Source organism: Bubalus kerabau, chromosome 8 (assembly GCF_029407905.1).
Source record: "Bubalus kerabau isolate K-KA32 ecotype Philippines breed swamp buffalo chromosome 8, PCC_UOA_SB_1v2, whole genome shotgun sequence".
Taxonomy (NCBI): domain Eukaryota; kingdom Metazoa; phylum Chordata; class Mammalia; order Artiodactyla; family Bovidae; genus Bubalus; species Bubalus kerabau.
In genome coordinates, this window is record NC_073631.1 from 19,207,780 (window position 1) to 19,232,955 (window position 25,176).

The window sequence follows — 25,176 nt, forward strand, 5'->3', positions numbered from 1 at the left end:
TATCTGCCAAAATGCTTTGTTAAAGAAGAGGGCAGAGGCCCATCTTAGTATACTCTGCTGCATAAAAAGCTTGGTGCAGTGTTTCTCAAAGACTGGGCTTCCCAGGTGGCTCAGTGGTAAAGAATCCACCTGCCATTCATGCAGATGCAGGAGATCCGGGTTTGATCCCTGGGTCAGGAAGATCCCCTGGAGAAGGAAATGGTAACCCACTCCAGTGTTCTTGCCTGGGAAATCCCATGGAGAGAAGAGCCTGGTGGGCTACAGACCATGGGGTCACAAAGAGTCAGATACCACTGAGTGAGCACGTTCTCAAAGATCAGTGGGAGAAGCCTGGGGCATCAGAGCTACCTGAGGTGTTAACAGCAGATGGGAGATGCCTGGCTGGGAATCCACACTTAACAAGCCCCCATATGATTCTATCAGACAGAAAAGTTTAATAATTACCAGCTTATGACAATGCTTCTCTAACTTTAATGTATACAGTACTCACTTGGGGATCTTGTTAAGAAGAGATTCTTATTCAGTGGACATGGGGTCGGGGGAGGGTGGGTTGAGATTCCACCTGTCTTACAAGCTCTCAGGGAAGTCAATGTTGCTGGTCCATGGATCACATTTGAGTGTCAGAGGTTTAGAAGATCTACCCCTAATAGAACAAACTAGCTTTGCTTTATTCCTCAACCACAGACTGCATTCTCCAACTTTAGGGAGGATTCCATAAAGCCCAATCCTCAGTATTGGTACAACATCAGTGCAACAACTCAAAACCAACTGGAATGCATTCTCTATCATGAGGGAAAGGCAGCAGCATCCTTTTCAGATATAGACAGCACATATGTTTATCATGTGAAAGAATAATTAATTTACTATTACTTGAGTCCTGCTGTGTGTGTGTGCTCAGTCCTGTCCAACTCTTTGTGACCCCACAGACTGTAACCTGCAAGGCTCCTCTGACAATGGGATTCTCCAGGCATGAATATTGGAGTGGGTTGCCGTTTCCTTCTTCAGAGGATCGTACTGACCCAGGGATCGAATCGCATCAGATTCTTTACCACTAGCACCACCCAGGAAGCCCAACTTGAGTCCTATTTACTGTGAAAATCCTTATATATACATATATAAATATAAATGTAAGGTGGCTATTCCTGCTCTATTGATAAGCAAATAAGGACCTGGAAAGCTGAAGTAACTTGCTCAAGGTCACGTGGCTAATTATGTGTTGCAGCTGGGGCTCCAATCCTGCTCCACTGGGATCCAAAGCCTGTCCTTGCCCATCCTCCATGGCAGTAGATATGACAGTGGTATAAAATGTGACAGCCTGAGTGGGGGGGAGGGGGGAATGTTCCTCCTATACTGGTATTTGAGTTTAAAGGCTTTACTGAGGCAGATTCTGGATGGGGGTGAAGAAGGGAAAAAGGTGAATTAATCAGTGATTTATGTTGCCTCATGGACATAAACATACAGATAGCATCCTTGTCCATGGTTCCCTTAAATCTGAAAGTGCAGATGGAATAAAAAGGACATTAGTAGCCAGTGCACTGATCCTAAATGTTCCCACCCACCCTCAGGCTTCCAGGTGTACAGCTCAACCAATAAAGAGGAAAAATTCTTCCTGATCCTTGTGGCCTATTAACTACCACTTTCTCCTGTATGAGGTTTCTGTAACTTAAAAAGTTCACATGGAAACAGGTTGACCCTGCTATGTCATTTCACAGTTGCCACACCTCTTTCTCTGATAAACCTGCCGGGACCTGAAAAAAAAAATGTACTCTTTAGTCAAATACACTGAAAATGCAGCAGTTTTGAAGGTTTTTTGAGTAACAAAATTTTCTGTCTTTTTCATAAGTCTGACGTGGAGAGAAATGCATGGCAATAAAGATGCTCAGAGAAAGCAGTCAGATAGACACAAAAGTGGATCAAATGAAGGAAAGAGCTATAAAATAAAGTTCCCAAGCATTTACTATCCGGTATCTTTAGGTTAAGTGTCCACAATCAGCTTTTTAGCCTTGGGTCTCTCCACTATTATAATTAGTATTCAACAGCTTAACTGTCATTTTCTAAAGGTTCCTCTATAATAGCAGTACAACTCTTTACCTATTTAATGCAAAAAAACAATATAATTAGAAAGCTGCTGCTGCTGCTAAGTCGCTTCAGTCGTGTCCCACTCTGTGCGACCCCATAGACGGCAGCCCACCAGGCTCCCCCTTCCCTGGGATTCTCCAGGCAAGAACACTGGAGTGGGTTGCCATTTCCTTCTCCAATGCATGAAAGTGAAAAGTGAAAGTGAAGTCGCTCACATCTTAAATTATATATATATATATATATATATATATATATCAGTCAAAGAATTTTGCCCCTATGGTATGTATTCTCTACACATGATGTTTCAAAAACAAAGCCTGAAACCTAAAACAAACAAACAAAAAAGAAAACGGACTTGAAAACTTACTTAAAAGTAACAACAACAACAACAAAAAAGTGTGTGTGTCTTGAACAGAATGTAAGAAACAGAATCTGGACCACTGATTACAAACTAGTGGGCATTTCCTATTTCATTCCCTCAGCCCAGAGAACAGTTCAGATCTCAAAAAAACCAAACTAAAGGTCTTCAGAAACCAACTTGGTATTTTTCTGGCGAGTTTTTACTGAAATGTTTGGACATGGACATGTTTGCAATGAGTCATAATTTATAGGACATTAATGGCCAATGCCTTCTGTGCTTTTCTTTCTACATTCAATATCATTTTCAAACCAGCTGGTAGTACATTTTCCAGGCCCTGATAATTTTTATAAAGTTACCAGATCTCAGATACTAAGGCTGCCACCCAGCACCCTTTCTCGTGATAATTTTTTATGGTATCTAGAAGAGAACCCAATTCCCTTTCTAAACTATATGCCTTTCGCCAGGGAAAAGGCTCACGCACCGTTTTTAAGATGCCCAAAGAGAAGCTGAGGGGCCTTTGGGGGCACGCCAAGTCAAAAGGCAACGGGAAAGGTTAATGGACAGTCGCTCTGGGCAAAGGCAGACGTAATAACAGGATATGTTCGTTTCTAGAGGAAGCAGGATAGCGCGAGGCAGGAAAGGCGGCGTCAGCGGCACCCAAAGGAAAAGGGCGCGCGGGGGTTCGCGGGGACCTGGCCTGCTTAGGGGCTCTCGCTCCAGTCCGGTCCAAGGCTCGGAGCACCTCACCCGGGGTGGGGTAGGGGGGGAGGGATCCACCTCAGGCCTCCTGGAATGAGTGCTTCTAGTGCTCCCTTCCCACCTCCGCCAAAGATGGGGAATGGGGAGAAGAGAAAAGCCGAACACCGGGAGCTGCGGCAGGTGAACTCGGCAACAAGTCAAGTCCCTGCCCAGGAGGGACCGCGGGGGTCCTGGGGCTGGAAGGGCCGGGGAGGCGAGGCCCGGCGCGGGTGGGGCGGGCGGGAGGGGGAAGGGTGCTGCCGACGCGGAGTCCAGAGAGGCGGCCGGAGCCGGGAACGCTTCCCTCCCGCTGCCCCGGGGCGGACGCGCGCTCTCGAGGCGCGCGCCTCCTCCAGACCTTCCCAGGCCCCAGGGCGGAGGCGCGGAAGGGGAAGGGGCTGTGGCGGTGCCCGCACGGGGATGAGGGCGCAGGAGGAGGCGACCTGTATGTCACCCAGCGCGCGGAGGGCAGGGTTGGCAGCCCCAGGCTGGCGCCCCCGACCGCCCCGGCTGCCAGGAATCTCCCGCGGCAGCCTGCCGCCCGCCCGGCTCGCCCCCGCCCGGGCCCCGGAGGGCAGGTACCTCGGAGCCCCGGCCCCCGGGAGCCTCCCGGCCGCGAACGGAGCGTTCCTCCTGCTCCCTCATCCGACGTCAGCGTCAGCAGAAGGCGAGGGAAGGGGGCGGAGGGAGCACAGGAACCGGTCCTTCCTGCGGCGGAATAGCAGCCGGCGGAGCCCGTGCGCGCCGCAGCGCAGCGCAGCGGTCGGGGGGAGCGGGCGCCCTCGCCTCCCAGCGAGCTCCTAGGGCCGGGACCCCGCCGTCGCCTCCCCTCCCTGTTTCTCCCCTTCGAGGACGCCCAGCGGGCGACCCCTCTCAGCAGGACCCCGGGACCCAGAGGAGGGAGGGGCCGATGGCCTCACCTTGTTTGGGGCGGGTCCGGGATGGGGGGAGTGAGTCTCCTTCTTTCTACTCCCTCGGGTCCTTCCTCGACCCCCATCTCCTGGGGTGTCCCCCGCTTGGATCTACCGCCCAGGGTGACCCCGCCCCGGCTCTCCCTCAGGTGTTCCACGTGTCCATAGAATTTGCGTCACAATGACCTGGCCGACAGGTGGGAGCAGCCGCGAACGCCCCAGGGTTCCCACTGTGCAGTACTTTGCGCGTGCTACTTGCCTCCACGATAGATTTCCGTGGCTTTAGAGGACAGGACACGTCTTCACTCCAATGCCAAAAAAAGTTACAGAGGCCTCTATCTGGGAATCAAGTTTGGGCTTAATGTTAAAAGGCTCTATGAAAAGAAAAACAACTGTATACATACATATATATATTTTTTTTCCCCATATATTCACATATCTTTTTTTACTTAGGTTACTGATACTTACAGTAATTTAATCTTCTCTTATTCTTTGTCAACAGGAAAGAACCAACGTCTTGTTTTTGAGTACCCTACTGTGATCACATGAAGAAAAGGTGTTGCTTGCTAAAATCATCTATGCTGAAAAGCAGTCCTAATGTACTATGACTCATCCCTCATGTTATATATTTCTTAAAAGGTTCATTGAATAGTCACTGATTGAAACAATTTAACAGGGTGAAAGGAAAGATAATTATTGAGTAATGACGCAAACAAGCCTGAAATCCACAGGTAACATGAATGGGCTGCTTGTTATGTGCTAGGCATATGCTGTACACTTTACTGTAATCCTTCAGCAACCCAATAAAATGGGTAGAGTATTATCCATATTTTACAGATGTAAACGTTGCCTAGAGTACTATAAAGGCATTCCGCCAATAGGATGTTCAGCGTGTTTGAATCCAGGGTTGTCTGAACCAAGAGATTTAGTTTAATCTCAAGATAGAAAGGGGCTTCCCTGGTGGCTCAAACATTACAGAATCCCCTTGCAATACAGGAGATCCGGGTTCAATCCCTGGATCAGGAAGATCCCCTGGGGAAGGAAGTGGCAACCCACTCCAGTATTCTTGCCTGGAGAATTCCATGGACAGAGGAGCTTGGTGGGCTACAGTCCATGGGGTTGCAAAAAGTCGGATAAGACTGAATGGCTAACACACACACACGATAGAAAGATCTCTGACCAAGATGGAAACAGAAAAAGTATAGGAGAAGATGTCGATCTTTTAATAGAATGGCAGCAAGATGGTACAGCTCCAGGAATTTATATAACCTTTAAAGTTGACATAATTCTCTGGATATATTCTTTGGGGTTTCTGTTTGTCATAGATGGGTTTGAGCCTGTCCCAGTAGGGCACAAAATACAGAGCTGAGCAAATATCACGTCCTTAAAAAATGTTTGTGAATAAACCAAATGCTGAATGAATAGGATCTACAAAACAGCAAATTGATGAGAAGCTGAGATTCAGGAGAAATTTGGGAAGAGAAAAACATTGCTCCTATATAACTGGCATTTATAAGAAGTACTCAAGTGAATCTGTTGACAACACAAGCCAAGTGATTGTCTTGTTTATAAAAAGGGGGAAAAAGTCCTTTTAAAATGAGAAAAAAAGACTTCCTTGCAAAAGGGAGATGATTAAGATATTTTGTTTTAAAATATTTGATTCAAAGAACCATTAACTTACTGTAAAAACCTAACTTAGGGAGTTTAATAGAAACTTTTTTTAATAGAATGAAGTGTTATTTGTAAGATAGTAGTTGCTCAATAAATGTTGGCTGAATGTATCAATCAAAGCATTGAGAGAGAAATAGGTCACAAAATTTCCTGATTCTAATGTTCTCCTTTCCACCAATGGTTATTTACTAGTTACCTGAAAAGGTGTTAGAAACCCTATTTATTAAAGATTGGCTTTGTGGCAGATACATTTGTTAATGAGCTTTGGCATCAATGAGCTTTAGACATCTAGAGCCAGTAGAATGGCAGGTTGCTTGTGTATTCACAGCATCTTCTCAAAATGCAAATAATTGGAACACAGGTACTGGGGGGAGTAAGAAAGAAAGCTGATTCGTGAAACTAATTACTCAGGTTTCCTTGTACCTTGCAAAAGGCCATGTTAGTCAACATGGCACTGAAATGCCTTGGGTTTAACATAAAGAGTTTAACATAAAGTGTTAAATGACTTTTCATCATTATTCGGGTTGTCCTAACATTGGGGATAATACTTAAAGGAAGAAATAATAAACTGGTGCTTGTCCTGCATTGCCACAGAGAGGGCTTTCCCTTCCCATTTAAAAAACTGTTCATTTATAATACTTCCATTGCTTCTGTATATCAAGTTGTTTCAGTCTTGCAGAGCACCCACAAGGTGCTAGTGAGAACCGGAAACAATTTCTGAGAAGATTGGCTTTGGGGTGGATACGTTTGTTAATGAGCCAAATCTAGACATCTAGAGCCAGTTGGATGGCAAGCTGCTTGTGTGTTCACAGTATCTCCTCAAAATGCAGATAATTGGAACACAGGTACTAAGAAGAGAATGGCTACTGAACGTTGGCATGTGAAATTGTGGAAGAAATAATGTGCATTTTCTAGAATCATAGGATCAAAAAATCTTTACATAGTCAATGATCTTTTTGGGGGTGCTTCCCAGGTTCTGCATTTCTAATGGGACCACATGAATTAGGAATTGTGATAGGCTGCCCTTAGCAGAGACACACATCAACTGTGGATTAAATGAGATAGAGATTTATTTTACTCCCACATTAAAAGAATTGGAAAGTAGGCTGTCCAGGGCTATATGGCCTCTGCTAGCTCCTTGGGGTGTTGCCCTCCTCTCCTGTGCCACCATTCTTAGCAAATAAGCTATTATTTAAAGAAAAATCCAAGCTGGAATGTGGAGAAATAGGAACCTTCATACGTTGCTGGTGGGAATGTAGAAGGATGTATCCACTTCGAAAAATGATCTGGCAGTTCCTCAAGTAATTAACACAGTTAACATATGACCTAGCAATTCCACCCCTATGTATATAGCCACAAGAAATGAAGACCTCTGTCCACACAAAAACTTGCACATATAGCAGCATTATTCAAAGCAGTTAAAAGTGAAAACAATCAAACTATCTATAAGTGAATGAATAATAAAATGTAGTGCAGTGGAATATTACTGGGTCGTGAAAAAGGACAAAATACTGATACATGCTGTGTCTTGGATGAACCTTGAAAACATTCTAAGTGAAAAAAGTCACCACAAAAGTCAATGTATTATATGATCCCATTCATATAAAGTCTAAGATAGGGAAATCTACAGAGACAAAGTAGATTGGTGTTTGCTTAGGGCTGGAGAGGAAAAAATTACATATATGTATATCTCAACACATATGTGCATAAAATGTATGTATGAATATATATAGACACAAATTATCCATCTACATATTATAAAATACATGTTAGTGTACTGTTTGTAATATATTTTAATGTTCTGAATGCTGCTTGTGCTCTCAGCCAACAAGAGCAAGAGAGGCAGAATCCTTGTGCCTCTTGGTGAATGGGCACCATAAAGCAAATATTTTCTCTGCCATTCATCCAGAAAGATACAGCTTTCTACAGCTCTGAAATCCTTTTATTTTATGACTCATCTTTGACATCATCATCTATACTCTTTTGGTACCTGCTAAAAAAGAAATGCAAAAAAGCAAAATGGCTGTCTGGGGAGGCCTTACAAAAACTGTGAAAAGAAGAGAAGTGAAAAGCAAAGGAGAAAAGGAAAGATATAAACATCTGAATGCAGAGTTCCAACGAATAGCAAGAAGAGATAAGAAAGCCTTCTTCAGCGATCAATGCAAAGAAATACAGGAAAACAACAGAATGGGAAAGACTAGGGATCTCTTCAAGAAAATCAGAGATACCAGAGGAACATTTCATGCAAAGATGGGCTTGATAAAGGACAGAAATGGTATGGACCTAACAGAAGCAGAAGATATTAAGAAGAGATGGCAAGAATACACAGAAGAACTGTACAAAAAAGATCTTCACAACCCAGATAATCACGATGGTGTGATCACTCACCTAGAGTCAGACATCCTTGAATGTGAAGTCAAGTGGGCCTTAGAAAGCATCACTATGAACAAAGCTAGTGGAGGTGATGGAATTCCAGTTGAGCTATTCCAAATCCTGAAAGATGATGCTGTGAAAGTGCTGCACCCAATATGCCAGCAAATTTGGAAAACTCAGCAGTGGCCACAGGACTGGAAAAGGTCAGTTTTCATTCCAATCCCAAAGAAAGGCAATGCCAAAGAATGCTCAAACTACCGCACAATTGCAGTCATCTCACACACTAGTAAAGTAATGCTCAAAATTCTCCAAGCCAGGCTTCAGCAATATGTGAACCGTGAACTTCCTGATGTTCAAGCTGAGTTTAGAAAAGGCAGAGGAACCAGAGATCAAATTGCCAATATCTGCTGGATCATGGAAAAAGCAAGAGAGTTCCAGAAAAACATCTATTTCTGCTTTATTGACTATGCCAAAGCCTTTGACTGTGTGGATCACAATAAACTGTGGAAAATTCTGAAAGAGATGGGAATACCAGAACACCTGATCTGCCTCTTGAGAAATTTGTATGCAGGTCAGGAAGCAACAGTTAGAACTGGACATGGAACAACAGACTGGTTCTAAATAGGAAAAGGAGTTCGTCAAGGCTGTATATTGTCACCCTGTTTATTTAACTTATATGCAGAGTACATCATGAGAAACGCTGGACTGGAAGAAACACAAGCTGGAATCAAGATTGCCAGGAGAAATATCAATAACCTCAGATATGCAGATGACACCACCCTTATGGCAGAAAGTGAAGAGGAACTCAAAAGCCTCTTGATGAAAGTGAAAGTGGAGAGTGAAAAAGTTGGCTTACAGCTCAACATTCAGAAAACGAAGATCATGGCACCCGGTCCCACCACTTCATGGGAAATAGATGGGGAAACAGTGGAAACAGTGTCAGACTTTATTTTTCTGGGCTCCAAAATCACTACAGATGGTGATTGCAGCTGTGAAATTAAAAGACGTTTACTCCTTGGAAGGAAAGTTATGACCAACCTAGATAGCATATTCAAAAGCAGAGACATTACTTTGCCAACAAAGGTTCGTCTAGTCAAGGCTATGGTTTTTCCTGTGGTCATGTATGGATGTGAGAGTTGGACTGTGAAGAAAGCTGAGCACCAAAGAATTGATGCTTTTGAACTGTGGTGTTGGAGAAGACTCTTGAGAGTCCCTTGGACTGCAGGGAGATCCAACCAGTCCATTCTGAAGGAGATCAGCCCTGGGATTTCTTTGGAAGGAATGATGCTAAAGCTGAAACTCCAGTACTTTGGCCACCTCATGCGAAGAGTTGACTCATTGGAAAAGACTCCTGATGCTGGGAGGGATTGGGGGCAGGAGGAGAAGGGGACGACAGAGGATGAGAGGGCTGGATGGCATCACTGACTCAGTGGACGTGAGTCTGGGTGAACTCTGGGAGTTGGTGATGGACAGGGAGGCCTGGCGTGCTGCGATTCATGGGGTTGCAAAGAGTCGGACACGACTGAGCGACTGATCTGATCTGATCTGAAGGTAGAGCTTAAATTATTCTTATTATCAATGTGTTTAATATGAACTACACATGCAAATCTCTGTTCATTAAGAAAAATGTTTTTGCTTCAGTTTCTAGGTGATTAAAATTAGATAATCTATAGGAGTAAATTTTGAAAAAAATGTTTTAAACATTATTAAATTTGTTTAATTTTTATCAGTGATCAAAATTTAAAGAAAGATTAAGCTAAATTTTATTGGTGGAGATAACATTGTTTATTCACTGTATCTTGTAATGCAGAAATTAGATGTACTCAAGGATATGTACTAAATATATTGACCAATTTTTGTTTAATTCTTGTGATCAGTTGTGTTCTTTACATAGCAAAACAAAGCTTCCATTATTACTCTCATCATTTAGTTATTTTTTGTTGTTGAGTCACTTTGTCGTGTCTGACTCTTTGTGACCCCATGGACTGCAGCATGCCAGGCTCCTCTGTCCTCCACTATTTCCTGGAGTTTGCTCAAATTTATGTCCATTGAGTCAGTGATGCTATCTAACTATCTCATCCTCTGCCGCCACCTTCTTTTGCCTTTAGTCTTTCCCAGCATCAGTCTCTTTTCCAATGAGTTGGCTCTTCACATCAAGTGATCAAAGTATTGAATCTTCAGCTTCAGCATCAGTCCTTCCAATGAATAGTCAGCGTTGATTTCCTTTAGGATGGACTGATTATATCTTTAAGCAAACTTCTATGTGCATGTGAAAATAGAACAGATGTTTAATTAAAAGCATTAACTTTCATTAATTAAAATTAACTTCCTTTCCTTTCAAAATTAAGGCTACAATGAAAAGGCTTATTTTACACTAAAGAGAAAGGTAATTATTTTCATTGCTGCACCAGCTTAGATTTATATATAAATAATACAGCTCCCTACACTTCCACCCCCAGTATCATTCACTGAAACTTCTGCAAGAAAATTGCTGGTGATGGCATAAAAAAGGGACATCTTATTCACTGCCAGTGGAGAATTTTATTTAATCATGTGCCATCCAGTATAACCCTGCTTCTCACTAGGAACTGTACTGGGATCTGGGCAAATTTTAGCCCAGAAGTCATAGCCATGCCTTGGTTTTGGCAGACTTGCGGGTAATGACCACCTCAAAGGGTCACTATCTAATAAAAAACAGGACTTAACAAAGACTAGGAAGGCGTGCTCGAGGTCTTTGCTGTGTCTTTTTCTCTGTGCACAGGGACAGTTTAGAAGACTCTACTAAGAACTCAGGTTGAAACATGGGTCAAAATTTGGTTTAATCAGAGTAAGGCTGAATTAGGACTATAACCCCCATTTCCTAATCCCCAATCAGATGCACTTTTCCTCTTCTACTTTTTTAATAAAAAATTTATCTGTGTATTTATTGGCCGTGCTGGGTCTTCATTGCTCTCTGCGGGCTTTTTCTAGTTGCAGAGAATGGGGGCTACTCTCTCGCGGTGTGCGGGCTTCTCATTGAGGCGGTTTCTCTTGTGGCGCATGGGCTCTAGGGCCCGTGGGCTTCAGGAGGTGCAGCACATGGGCTCAATAGTTGTGGCTTTCAGGTTTTAGAGCACAGGTTCGGTAGTTGTGGCGCATGAGCTTAGCTGCCTTGCAGCATGTGGGATCTGCCACAGAGCAGGGGTTGAACCTGTGTCCCTTGCAATGGCAGGCAGATTCTTAACGCTGGTCCACCAGGGAAGCCCCTTCTATTCTAATTTTAACTCCATTGCTAACTTTCTTTGGCAGATACTGTTAGTGTCTGTAACTAGTAACAGATACTGTTAGTCATGTCTCACTATTTATTCTTTTTTTCTACAGTAATACAAATTTCAACCGAGCACATTTTGCCCAGCTGAAGACTGTATTTTCTAGCTTCCTTTATGGCATGGCATGGCCATGTGACCAGGTTCTGGCCAATACAATGTGACTGAAAAACGTGTGTAACTTCGAGTCGTCCCTTTGAAAGAAACACACCCTTACCTTTGCCTTCCCCCTTTCCCACAGGTTGGATCCTGTCTGGCCATGCAGATGAGGGAAATACTTTGAGGATGACAAAGAGATGGATCCCTGACCACCTGATTTGCCCATAGTGGATTGTTTTATGAGAAGGAAATAAAGTTTGATATTGTTTAAGTCATTATATTTTTGAATATTATTATAGCCCAGCCTTTATCCTAATTAATTCAGCTCCCCTATTTTGTTGTTAAGTTTACTTCAGTTCAGTCACTCAGTCATGTTCGACTCTTTGCAACCCCATGGACTGCAGCACACCAGGCTTCCCTGTCCATCACCAACTCACGGAGCTTGCTCAAACTCATGTCCATTGAATCAGTGTTGCCATCCAACCATTTCATCCTCTGTTGTCCCCTTCTCCTCCCACCTTCAATCTTTCCCAGCATCAGGGTCTTTTCCAGTAGTCAGTTCTTCACATCAGGTGGCCAAAGTATTGGAGTTTCAGGTTCAACATTAGTCCTTCCAATGAATATTCAGGACTGATTTCCTTTAGGACTGACTGACTGGATCTTCTTGCAGTCCAAGCAACTCTCAAGAGTCTTCTCCAACACCACAGTTCAAAAGAAAAAATTCTTCGGTGCTCAGCTTTATGTTCCAACTCTCACATGCATACATGACTACTGGAAAAACCATAGCTTTGACTAGATGGACCTTTGTTGGCAAAGTAATGTCTCTGCTTTTTAATATGCTGTCTAGGTTGGTCATAGCTTTTCTTCCAAGGATCAAGTGTCTTTTTAACTTCATGGCTGCAGTCACCATCTGCAGTGATTTTGGAGCGCAAGAAAAGAAAGTCTGTCATTGTTTCCATTGTTTCCCCATCTATTTGCCATGAAGTGATGGGACCAGATACCATGATCTTCGTTTTCTGAATGTAAAGTTTCAAGCCAGCTTTTTCACTCTTCTCTTTCAGTTTCATCAAGGGGCTCTTTAGTTCCTCTTTGCTTTCTGCCATAAGAGTGGTGTAATCAGCATATCTGAAGTTATTGATATTTCTCCTGGCAATCCTGATTCCAGCTTGTGCTTTTGTCCTTAAGGAACTGCAAATTAAAACAAGATACCAATGCACACCCACTAGAATCCAAAACACTGAAAAACACCAAATACAGTTGAGAATGTAAAGCAAAAGGAACCATCATTCATTGCTGGTGCAAATATAAATTGATATAGCCACTTTGGAAGATAGTCTGGTGTGCATGTATGCTAAGTCGTTAGGTCATGTCCAACATCTGTGACCCTATGGACCATAGCCCGCCAGGCTCCTCTAGCCATGGGATTTTCCAGACAAGAATACTGGAGTGGGTTGCCATTTCCTACACTCCAGAGAATCTTCCCGACCCAGGGATCGAACCCACATCTCTCAGGTCTGCTGCATTGGTAGGCAGGTTCTTTACCTCTAGCACCACCTGGGAAACCCAGTATCTGGCAGTTTCTTATAAAACTAAACATGCTGTTAACACACTAACCTGTAATTTCACTTCCTAGTTTTTATGCAAATGAATTGAAAACATGTCACACAAAATCCTGCACGTGAACATTTATGGCAGCTTTATTCACAACTGTCCAAAATTTGGAGCAAGCAAGATGTCTTTTAATGGGTGAGTAGATAAATAAACCTCCACACGGTGAAATATTAGTGTTTAAAAGTTTGCTATTAAGAAAAAACGTGGAGGAACCTTAAAAGCATGCTGCTAAGTGAAAGAAGCCAGTCCAAAAAGGCCTCGCTGTATGACTCCAGTTATATGACATTCTGGAAAAGGCAAAACTATGCAGATGGAAAAGAAAAAAGAAATCAGTGCCAGGGACTTCAGTGGAGGGATGGAAGGATAAATATTTCCCCCTAATATCTAATATTTGAATGGCATTGTCTGTTTTACTTATTTCAGGTAGAGGCATACATCTGGTTCCTGTTACTCTATCTTGGTCATTACTGAGTTAACAGTAACATTGTATTATGTATTTTATTGGTCAATATTATGTGTGTAATTAATATTGCTATTTAGTGGGAGAGAGTCTAAGAATTTTTTAGTATTGAAGAAGGGTTCTCATGAACACTCCCACTGAAAAGCCCAGGGACAGACAATTCATAAAAGAAGAAATTAAACTAGTAAACTTTTTCAAAAGAATTATTCAATACAAAATTTTCAACTTAAAAACATTTTTGTTTATCATACTGGCAAACATGAAAAAAGCAAAATTCTTAGTTTTGAAGATATTGGACGTGGACAAGTCTGTACTCTCATAAACTGAGGATGAAAACAAAATTTTTTCCAGTATTATGGAGAAATAATCAACATACATCCCTGTAGAAGTTTCAAGTGTATAGCTTGATGGTTTGATTTACGTGTATTGTGAAATGATTATTACAGTAGGTTTAACTGACATCCATCCTCTTATACAGGTACAACAAAAATTAAAAAGTTCTCTTATGATGAGACCTCTTAGACTCTATTCTCTCAACAAATGTCTTGTGTATCATACAGTCATCAGGTTGTATATTATGTCCCTAGTACTTACCTATCTTATGACTGAAAGTTTGCACTTTTAGTCATCATCCTGCTGTTTCTCCTTTCGCACCATTGGCCTATAGTAACCACAAGTCTGATCTGTCTTTCTGTGAGTTTGGAGGTTTTTGCTTTTTTTTTAGATTCCACATGTAAGCGAGATCATGTACTATTTGTCTTTCTCTGATTTATTTCACTTAACATAATGCTGTTCTGCTGCATCCTTGTTGTTGGAAATGGGAGGGTTTCCTTTTCTATGGCTGAAAAATATTACGTGTGCATGCTCAGTCACTCATTCGTGTCCGACTCTTTGTGACCCCATGGACTGTAGCCCACCAGGCTCCTTTGTCCATGGAATTTTCCAGGCAAGAATACTGGAGTGGGATTGCCATTTCCTACTCCAGGGAGAATAATATTTATACATATATTAAATATGATATATATAGATCACAACTTTTTTATCCACATATTGACTAATGGACGCTTAGGTTAGAAGCAAAAATTTTACATTGTTTTATGGGGTGCAACTTGGCAATATATAAAAAATGTTGATTGTGCATGCCTGTGATCTCACGTTTCCACTTTTAGGGTTTTTTTTCCCACAGAAATAATTAGGTGAATGTACAAAAGTGAACATTTGGAGATGAGCATCACAACACTTTTTATAATATTAAAACTTTAAAAACAGTAACTTATCCTTCTAAAGGAAGGGTTAGTTAACTAAATTATGGTACATTTAGGTATTGGAACACTGACAGCTATTTTAAAAATGAGGTCAAGATGTTTTCTTTCTTTCTTTTTCTTTTGAGTGAAAATAGCAGCTTGTACAACACCATGTGAAATATGATTCTATTTAAGTAAATATTTTATATATAAGCATAGGCTTTTAATGATATTCACTAAAATGTTAACAGAGGCTGTCTCTAGGGAGTGATCTTTGGGCTGAGGCTGGAGGAGGGGGAAGTTGCATTTTCACTTATATTCTGTGGTAATGCTTGGATTTGTTCTATAGTGTACATACTTAATTTTACAATTTGCAGATATAAGGAAGATTAAAATTTTGACACTAGAAATAAATAGAAGAGATCCTTACCTTTGAAAATGTTTGGAAATCCTGGTTATATGATTTCTTATTGATTTCAAATTCCTTATTAACATTTTATGCTTCTGACCTCTAGACCGACCTTAGGATTCCTTCCAGTGCTAAAAGTCTGTGGCTTTCTTCTGCTTGCTGTTGCTGCTGCCACGTCAAATGAGAACTGCTTAGTAAATCTTAGAGACTCCCTAATGGGGAGACCCTTACCCTAGTTCAGGCTCTAGTTTCCTCCTATTTCAAGTGATTTTATTCCTGGGTGACAGTCTTGAGCTGGTTATGAAAACATGTAGAAGAGCACTGGGTTTGGAAAAGCTAGAAGTGGTTCTAAGAATCTCTGCTTTCCTGAACCTAGAACCTGTTATTCAGAGGGAAGTAGGTCAGAAAGAGAAAAACAAATATCGTATATTAACGCCTGTGCACGGCATCTAGAAAAAAATGGTACTGATGAACGCATTTGCAGGGAAGGAATAGAGATGCAGATGTAGAGAACAGACTGTGGATACAGCAGGCGAAGGAGAGGGTGGGACGAGTTGAGAGAGTAGTGTTGACATATGTACTCTATCGTGTAAAGTAGATGGCTAGTGGGACGCTGCTGTATTGCACAGGGAGCCCAGCCTGGTGCTCTGTGATGTAGAAGGGTGTGATGGGGGGAGGGGACTGAGGCTCTAGAAGGAGGGGAAATACAGATATTTATGAGCGATTCGCATTGTTGTACAACAGAAACCAATGCAAAATTGTAAAGCAATTTTCCTCCAATTAAAAAAAATAAATAAATCTCTTGCTTTTTTGGGGGTCAGATGTAGGCCAGATTTGAGTGGGAACAGGGATCATGAATTGATTTTTCATATATATATATCAGGACTTTTCTATTTTACTCTTAGATTCAGGATATCACTACTAGGATGGTTTATCATTTGTTTAATTAGAACTTATTACCTCCAATTTGACGTGACTCAACCATGTTTTCCTTCCAGAGCTCTTTCTCTTAGGTGTTCAGGCAAGCTGAAAAGCCTCAAAATTATTTGGAATTCCTTTCTAGTAGGTTACCTCATACTCAGTTAGCTATTAAATTCTGTTTCACTTTAAGTTTATGGTTCAATACAGGAACTACGGTTTACTTAACTAATGCTGCTGCTCACTTTTTCTGTCCACTGTTCTCAGTCTGATTTCCATTGTCTTTCCAACCCTGGGTGTTTCTTACCTGGACTTAAAATCTTTCCACCTAGGGTTGTATATTTATTGATACTTCAATAGTAAGCCAGTTTAGATGGTTGCAATGTAAGTATTTTTAGTACTTATTTTTGTACCTGCTTTATGCTAAGAATTGCATGTATGTGTGTGAGTTGTGACTGTGTGGGTGTGCTGGGTGATGGTGGAAGGGGTGATGATGTGTAAAGTAATAGAAGACAGAACCCATGTCTCAGAATTACTTTTAAAGTATGAACTTAATTAAACACTATTATGATTTCCTGGCTTCAGTCCCAGCTATAAAATCTTGCAAAGGTTACATCAAAATCAAATGCCTGATCAAGAAATTCAAAATTTTTATCATTCCTAATTTGCCTTACTCACCTTCCAACTGATTCCTGCTTGTCATCTCTCCTTCATCAGTCCCGACATTCACTCCCCTCTTCCTGGACTCATTCACACAAGAATGATCACTGTCTCCTACTGCAAGGTCAGACTTTCACTGGAGGTGTCCTTCAACTCTGAGTTTAGGGTATCCCAGTACCTCCTGGCCCTTCTTTTATTATTATCACAGCCACTACCACAACGTTTTCTGTATCTCCCAAATGCCTGTTAGAGTTCTCATTACAGGCTTGCTGAAGCAATCTTAAACAGTAACTTTCTCAGGAAAATAAGGACTCCTGGACTTATATCCCATACTCAGCTCAGTTTGTATTTTCCCACAAGAGATGTACATAGATAATTAGGTCTTTGAGAGCAAAAATTCTGACTTAATTTGTCTTTATCTACCAGAGTGCTTTAGATGTGTAAGTTTCTTGAGGACTTCCTTGATGGTCCTGTGGCTAAGACTCTGAGCTCCCAATGTAGGGGGCTTAGTTTCAATCCCTGGGCAGGAAATAAGATTCCAGATGCCACAACTAAAAGATCCTGAATGCTGCAACAAAGATCATAGATCACACATGCTGCAACTAAAACCTGACCACAAATAATTTTTTTTTAAAGACAATTTCTTGAATTAATGAATAAATAGTTTTATACAACTAGATCCTTTGCCAGGCCTCCCTGTCCGTCACCAACTCCTGAAGTTCACTCAGACTCATGTCCATCGAGTCAGTGATGCCATCCAGCCATCTCATCCTCTGTCATCCCCTTCTCCTCCTTCCCCCAATCCCTCCCAGCATCGGAGTCTTTTCCAGTGAGTCAATTCATGAGATGGCCAAAGTACTGGGGTTTCAGCTTTAGCATCAGTCCTTCCAAAGAAATCCCAGGGCTGATTTTCTTCAGAATGGACTGATTGGATCTCCTTGCAGTTCAAGGGACTCTCAAGAGTCTTCTCCAACACCACAGTTCAAAAGCATCTATTCTTCAGCACTCAGCCTTCTTCACAGTCCAACTCTCACATCCAAACATGATTACTGGAAAAACCATAGCCTTGACTAGACGGACCTTTGTTGGCAAAGTAATGTCTCTGCTTTTCAATATGCTATCTAGGTTGGTCATAACTTTTCTTCCAAGGAGTAAGCGTCTTTTAATTTCATGGCTGCAGTCACCATCTGCAGTGATTTTGGAGCCCAAAAAATAAAGTCTGACACTGCTTCCACTGTTTCCCCATCTATTTCCCATGAAGTGATGGGACCAGATGCCATGATCTTCGTTTTCTGAATGTTGAGCTTTAAGCTAACTTTTTCACTCTCCACTTTCACTTTCATCAAGAGGCTTTTGAGTTCCTCTTCACTTTCTGCCATAAGGGTGGTGTCATCTGCATATCTGAGGTTACTGATATTTCTCCCGGCAATCTTGATTCCAGCTTGTGCTTCTTCCAGCCCAGCATTTCTCATGATGTACTCTGCATAGAAGTTCAATAAGCAGGGTGACAATATACAGCCTTGACGTACTCCTTTTCCTATTTGGAACCAGTCTGTTGTTCCATGTCCAGTTACCTAACTTTGACATTCAATAGTACTATTATGTACTGAATGGTGTGGTTTGATATTCTTTGTTATAGTTTCTTCCACTCTTATTTTATCCTAAAAATCATGTAAGTACTTGTTCTATAGACTGTAAATGTGTGTGTCTTTCCAAATCTGTAGGCTGAAATCTAATCCCCAATGTATTTGGGGTAGAGCCTTTGAGAGGTGATTAGGTCATGAGGGCAGAGCCTTCATGAATAGAATTAGTGTCCTCATAAAAGGGGCAAAAGTGGAAGTAGTGATAGATTTTATTTTGGGGTGCTCCAAAATAACTGTAGATGGTGACTGCAGCCATGAAATTAAAAGATGCTTGCTCCTTGGAAGGAAAGCCATGACAAATCTAGATATCGTATTAAAAAGCAGAGATATCACTTTGCCAACAAAGGTCCATATAGTGAAAGCTATGGTTTTTCCAGTAGCCATGTATGGATGTGAGAGTTGGACCATAAAGAAGGCTGATTGCCAAAGAATTGATGCTTTTGAACTGTGGTGTTGGGGAAGACTCTTGAGAGTCCCTTGGACTGCAAGGAGATCAAACCCCTCGATCCTAAAGGAAATCAACCCTGAATATGCATTGGAAGGACAAATGGTGAAGCTAAAACTCCACTACTCTGGCCACCTAATGTGAAGAGCTGACTCATTGGAAAGGAGCCTGATGCTGAGAAAGATTGAGGGCAAAAGAAGAGGGCAGCAAGGATGAGATGGTTAGATAGCATCACTGACTTGACAGACATGAATTTGAGCAAACTCCAGCAGATAGTAGAGGACAGAGGAGCCTGGCATGCTACAGTCCATGGGGTCGTAAACAGTCAGACATGACAGTGACTGAAGAACAACCAAAGGGGCTTCCCTCATGGCTCAAATAGTAAAGAATCCACCTACAATGCAAGAGATATAGGAGGTGTGGGTTCGATCCCTGGGTCAGGAAGATCCCTTGGAGGAGGAAATGGCAATCCACTCGAGTATTCTCTCCTAGAGAATCCCATGGACAGAAGAGCCTGGCGGGCTACAGTCCACAGGGTCGAAAAGAATTGGACATGACTGAGCATGCATGTGCTACTCTCTCCTCATAAAAAAGACCCCAGAGAGCTCTCTCTGTGTGTGCAGACACAGTAGGAGGACAACCATTTATGAGCCAGAAAGAAGGCTCTCACTTGCCACCGAATCTGCCAGTATCTTGCTCTTGGACTTCCCAGCCCCCAGAACTGAGAAATTTCTATTTTTTACAAGCCACCCAGGGTCTGTTACAGCATCCCAAGTAGACTAAGGTGGCTTGTGAAGCATGTGCATACTCCAGGCCTTTGGGGCCTTTCCAAACCTATGGAATCAGAAAGTTCTGCGAAAGACGCTCAGAATCTGTATTTTTAACACCCAACTGAGTTGATTCTTATGGCCAGAGAAATTTGGAAACTCTGTTATATTGAGAAACTTAATAAATATTGGTTGAGGTTAATGGTTCTCTTTGATCATTATGCCAAATACAACTCCATGAGCATTAACCTGATGTCAGAATGCCTGAATTCCAGCCTTGTTAATTACCATCTGAGTGACTGGGGGCTAGTTCAGTGTTTCTTAAACTTGTCTGCCAGTTAGAATCACAGGGCTTCTTTACCATCTGAGCCACCAGGAAAGCCCACACAGGGTCTCTAAAAAATTCCAAAACCCAGGCCACACCCAAGACCAATTAAATCACACTTTCTAGTGCTGTGACACAGGCCTCAGTGTTTTTCGACGTTTCCCCGCCAAGTGATTGATGTCAACACATAAACAAGCTTGAGAATCACTGGACTAATTTACTCTCTCTGTTTCTTCATGAGTCAAATGTGGAAAATAACTTCCATTTGAAAATGTTACTGTCATTAATACATGTGACTATATGTATTATATAGGATATAATACATATAAAGGATACTTATAAAGGATACTTATAAAGGATAAAACTTTGTGTGTTAGTTGCTCAGTTGTGTCAGACTTTGCGACCCCATAGACTCTAGCCGTCTAGGATTCTTGGTCCATGGAGTTCTCCAGGCAAGAATACTGGAGTGGGTTGCTATTTCCTTCTCCAGGGGATCTGATCTTCCCACCGCAGTGATTGAACTGGGGTCTTCCGCATTGCAGGCAGATTCTTTACCATCTGAGCCACCAGCAAAGCCTAAATGATAAAACTTTATATAAACCTAATTATATTTTAGGCTTTAAAATATTTTTAATAAAAACAAATTTGCCAGTAATTTAATATTTTAGATATATGTATATTTGTAGTGCTTATAATTGTGATGATCAGTTCAACAGTTTAGTGGGATAGATTCAGCTTGTGAAGGAAACCATCATTCAGAAAGCTAACCTTACAATTTAGGTAAATTTCCTTCAAGTGGCCCTGGTTTAAAGCAGTGGTTCTCAGCTCTTAGAGTGTATCAACATGTTCTTTGACTGGGGTTTATCCTCAAAGATTTTGACTCCATAGGTCTGGAGTGGGGCTCCAGCAACTACAAGTTTATAAAGATAAACATGTCATTCTGTTGCCCTGTTGCTAACCATGGTGAGTCTGCTATTTATGTTTAGGCCTTTTGCTTTATCTATGATATTTAGTCGTAAATGTTCTACTTTTCTCCTGTCAGAACTATCTCTTCGTCATGTAAGCAGAAAACAATTTTAGAATAGTTTTAAAAATATCTGAAGCCAGGACTTCCCTGGTGGTCTAGTGGTTACGAAGCTGCTTGCCAAAGTGGGGGACATGGGTTTGATCCCTGGTGCAGGAAGAGTCCACATGCCGTGGGGCAACTAAACCCATGTGCCACAATTACGGAGACTGTGCTCCAGAATCTGCATGCCTAGAGCTGGTACTCTGCCAGCAAGGGAAGCTCATGAAGCACAACTAGAGACTAGCCCCTGCTCACTGAAACTAGAGATTGAGAGCAGCAAAGAGACCCAATGCAGCCATAAAAAAAATAAAAAACAAAGCAAAAAACTTTTGAAGCCATATGGGTACCATTCCTTATTACCAGTACCATTCGATCTTTAATACAATCTTCCAGTTTTTTTTAATATCTGAACTGGCCTTCTTGATTTATACTCAACCTTTCTAATGGCTATAACGACTATCTGCGTTTCTAAAAATTCAGAGAATCTGTGGGTCCTCCGCTGACCTGAATCTGTCTCTCTAGGGCTGAATCACTTTCAGAATCACTTTCTTCAGCTTCATTGTGCATGGGTAGCACCTGAGAGGCTCATTAACAACGTACACTCTATCCAGACCTGGTGGATTAACCTTTGGCATGAAGCCAAAGATTCTGGATTCTAAGCTATCTGCCTGGGTTATTCCAGTGAACGCTGTACTTTGAGAAGTATTGGCTCTATGGAACTAAGTGGCTGGGGAAGCTTCGGTGAGATAGAGACACTAAGGAAGGGCTCATAGGATCCAGACACAAAACTCTGTAAGGAACTCTGTGTTCTCTTCCTTCCTGTGCTTCACCTTTGTGCAAATAATGTTAGATAACCATGTGTTTAGGGGCTTCCCTGGTGGCTCAGCTGGTAAAGAATCTGCCTGCAGTGCAAGAGACCTGGGTTCGACCCCTGGGTTGGAAAGATCCCCACCCACTCCAGCATTCTTGACTGGAGTATCCCATGGGTAGAGAAGCCTGGTGGGCCCATGCGGTCACAAAGAGTTGAACGCTACTGAGCGACTGAGCACAGCACACAAGTGGTGTAGTGGGAAAGAATCCATCTGCCAGTGCAGGGCAAGAGATGTGAGCTCAATCTCTGGGTCGGGAAGATCCCCTGAAGAAGGAAATGGCTACGCACTCCAGTATTCTTGCCTGGAAAATTCCATGGACAGAGGGCAGTTCAGTTCAGTTCGGTCGCTCAGTCATGTCAGACTCTTTGCGACCCCATGGACTGCAGCACGGGGACAGAGGGCAAGGAGAGAACAAAGAAAGAGGCAGGTGAATCTAGATTGGTAGGTGGTGGTTAATAGACAAGGAACTTACATAGAAGCCTTGTCTTGGGCAGCTGCAAGATGAGTAGATGTCCTCAACTGCCCACCAGAATCTTAAGAGTTTATGTAGAGGCCTTGTATACCATCCAGATGGTCTCACTAAACATAGCTCTCTCAAGGCTGTGTCCTTGAAACTGTTTCCACTGTTAGAATGGTGGGCAGAACATACATTCCAAAGGCAAGGGAGGGTGTAAGAAGCCAGTTGTGCAGGTCCAGCTCCTGGTTAACTGGTGGTCATGTTCTCTGGATGACCTCTTCCAACAGTTGGTAGGCTTTGAGCATTAAGGCCTACTGACTTTTGTTGCCGATCCCAGCATGGAGACTGGGTCAGAGAAGACACAGTGAACACACTGGTTTACAATGAGGAAAGACTCCCTTTCCTTCTCTTTCTGTTTTCCTTTCCTCCTTCATCCTGACCTTTCTCCATATTTGTCTTTTCCCTTGGTTTGTAGGTTTGTGGTCCATTCTTGAGGAAACAGCCATCTAGAACAGACCTGGATACAAAAGCAAAGCAAAGAAAAAACTCTCTACATCAGAAATCACATCAATAACAAACAAAACACCCAATTCTTCTTTAAATTACACCATTAGCACATTTGATAATTCACTTGTGTTAATTATTTTTACTGTTATGTATAATTGTATTTGACCCATCTTCATTTCATGACTATGCTTTTATTTGTTTACTTTCATTTATCAGCACTACCCACTCCAGTATGCTTGGGCTTCCCTTGTGGCTCAGCTGGTAAAGAATCAGCCTGCAATGCAGGAGACCTGGGTTCGATCCCTGGGTTGGGAAGATCCCCTGGAGAAGGGAAAGGCTACCCACTCCAGTATGCTGGCCTGGAGAATTCCATGGACTGTATAGTCCATGGGGTCCCAAAGAGTCGGACACGACTGAGCGACTTTCACTTTCACTTTTCACCAGCACTTTAATGCATTCTGAAAGCCTTCATCTGCCTATGGTTTCAGGTAAACTGTGTTCTTTCTGCAAAACGTGCAGTAAATGATTTTCTACTAAAATATGTTAGCTTGGTAGGAACGTATAAGGATGGATCACTGGATTTTCATATTCTACGTTTTCTGTCTTAAAGAAACTTGTGGATTGTTAATTAATTTTTATGGTAAATCAGTATTGAATAAGCTTCAGACTCAACAGTACTTGAAACCCGAAGAAACTTAAGACTAGACTTCAAAAAAAGTTCGCCTTTTTTTCCCTTTTAGCGCTTGCTGTGGAGTGCTCGCGATTTTCTTTCCCTCTGCTGCCGCCCGGTTCCCCATTAGCCATCGGCATGGGTTTTGGAGACCAAAAAGACCTGCAGGCCTCCAAGTGCTCAATGACTGCTTGGCGGACAAGAGCCACATTGAGTGGTACGTGCCATTAAAAGCAGATGTGGCAGTATTTGAAGCCATCTCCAGCCCACCACTTGCCAACTTGTGTTATGCCCTCCGTTGTTATAGTCACACCACCTCTTATGAAAAGGGAAAGGCCAGCCTGTCAGGAGTGAAGAAGGCCTTAGGAAAGTATGGCCCTGCTAATGTGGCAGACACCACAGAAAGTGGAGCTACAGATAGTAAAGATAACGATGATGACATTGATTGCTTCAGATCTGAGGAGGAGGACGAAAGTGAAGAAGCCAAGAGGTGATGAGAAGAGCGCCTTGCACAGTATGAGTCAAAGAAAGCCGAAAATCCAGACCTTGTTGCCAAGTCTTCCAACTTATTAGATGTGAAACCTTGGGATGGTGAGACAGATCTAGCAAAACTAGAGGAGTGCATCAGAAGCGTTCAAGAGGATGGCTTGGTCCGAGCCTCTTCTAAATTAGTTCTGGTTGGGTATGGCATTTAAAAACTTCAAATACAGTGTACAGTTGAGGATGACAAAGTTGGGACAGACATGCTGGAGGAGCAGATCACTGCTTTTGACGAGTATATACAGTTTATGGACGTGGCTGCATTCAACAAGATCTAAAATCCATTGTGGATCAGTGCCCTTAAATAAAAGTTTGAAAGATTAAAAAAAAAAAAAAGGTTAGATTGTGTGCACAGGCTAAGTTGCTTTAGTCGTGTCCAACTCTTTGTGACCCCATGAACTGAAGCCCTCCAGGCTCCTCTCTCTGTCCATGGGATTCTCTAGGCAATAATATGAGAGTGGGTTGCCATGCTCGCCTCCAGGGGATCTTCCCAATCCAAAGATAGAAACCTGTCTCTTATGTCTCCTGCATTGGCAGCTGAAGTCTTTACCACTAGTGCCACCTGGAAAGCCCTAGATCAGTATGAGAGCAGACAAACGGATTAATCTTTTTCCAAATCTTTTGCATAAAACTCCAATTATAAACACAGCTCTCTGCCCATCTTCCTGCCACTCCCTGCTTCCACAGACAAGTTGTTCCCTTTATTGTGATTTGGAAAGGACCAACCATAATGGCTAAGTCAGTGCTGTTTAAATAAGAGCTATAATCATATCCACATCATCTCTATGTTTGTTTAAACTCTGTTACTTCTCATGTAAATTACAGAAATTGCCCCTTGTCCCAGAACAACCCTCCCAACCCATTCTCTAGCCCAAGTCTGACTAAGGTAATCTTTCTAAAATATACATTTTGCTATTTCTTCCTTTTGCTTAAAATCTTCTGTTGGTCTCCTGTGCTGTGTTCTCTGTTGTTCTGGTCATCCGGAATGATTTCATTACACATGGAAATTAAATGAGATTCTTAAATTTAATATTAGAGGGCACAT

General features: G+C 42.2%; 1 protein-coding gene, 1 long non-coding RNA gene and 1 pseudogene across 13 annotated transcripts in view; 2 read left to right on the forward strand and 1 right to left on the reverse strand.

The window, feature by feature from the left end:
* Positions 1–3,897, reverse strand: part of ICA1 (islet cell autoantigen 1) — a 164,440-nt gene extending 160,543 nt beyond the window's left edge. For 10 of the 12 annotated variants that reach the window (XM_055589842.1, XM_055589838.1, XM_055589833.1 and 7 more), the window contains exon 1: positions 3,761–3,897. The gene's annotated coding sequence lies outside the window, so the exon portion shown is untranslated. The remainder of the gene's footprint in view (positions 1–3,760) is intronic. The other 2 variants (XM_055589832.1, XM_055589834.1) reach the window with 2 other exon arrangements.
* Positions 3,898–3,932: 35 nt separating this feature from the next.
* LOC129658947 (uncharacterized) lies at positions 3,933–11,799 on the forward strand. Its single transcript, XR_008717607.1, has 3 exons — positions 3,933–4,286; positions 4,592–4,645; positions 11,680–11,799. It is a non-coding gene; the product is annotated as an uncharacterized LOC129658947 (long non-coding RNA).
* A 1,395-nt stretch (positions 11,800–13,194) lies between these two features.
* On the forward strand, positions 13,195–24,409 carry LOC129658811 (elongation factor 1-beta-like; annotated as a pseudogene).
* Positions 24,410–25,176: the final 767 nt, after the last annotated feature.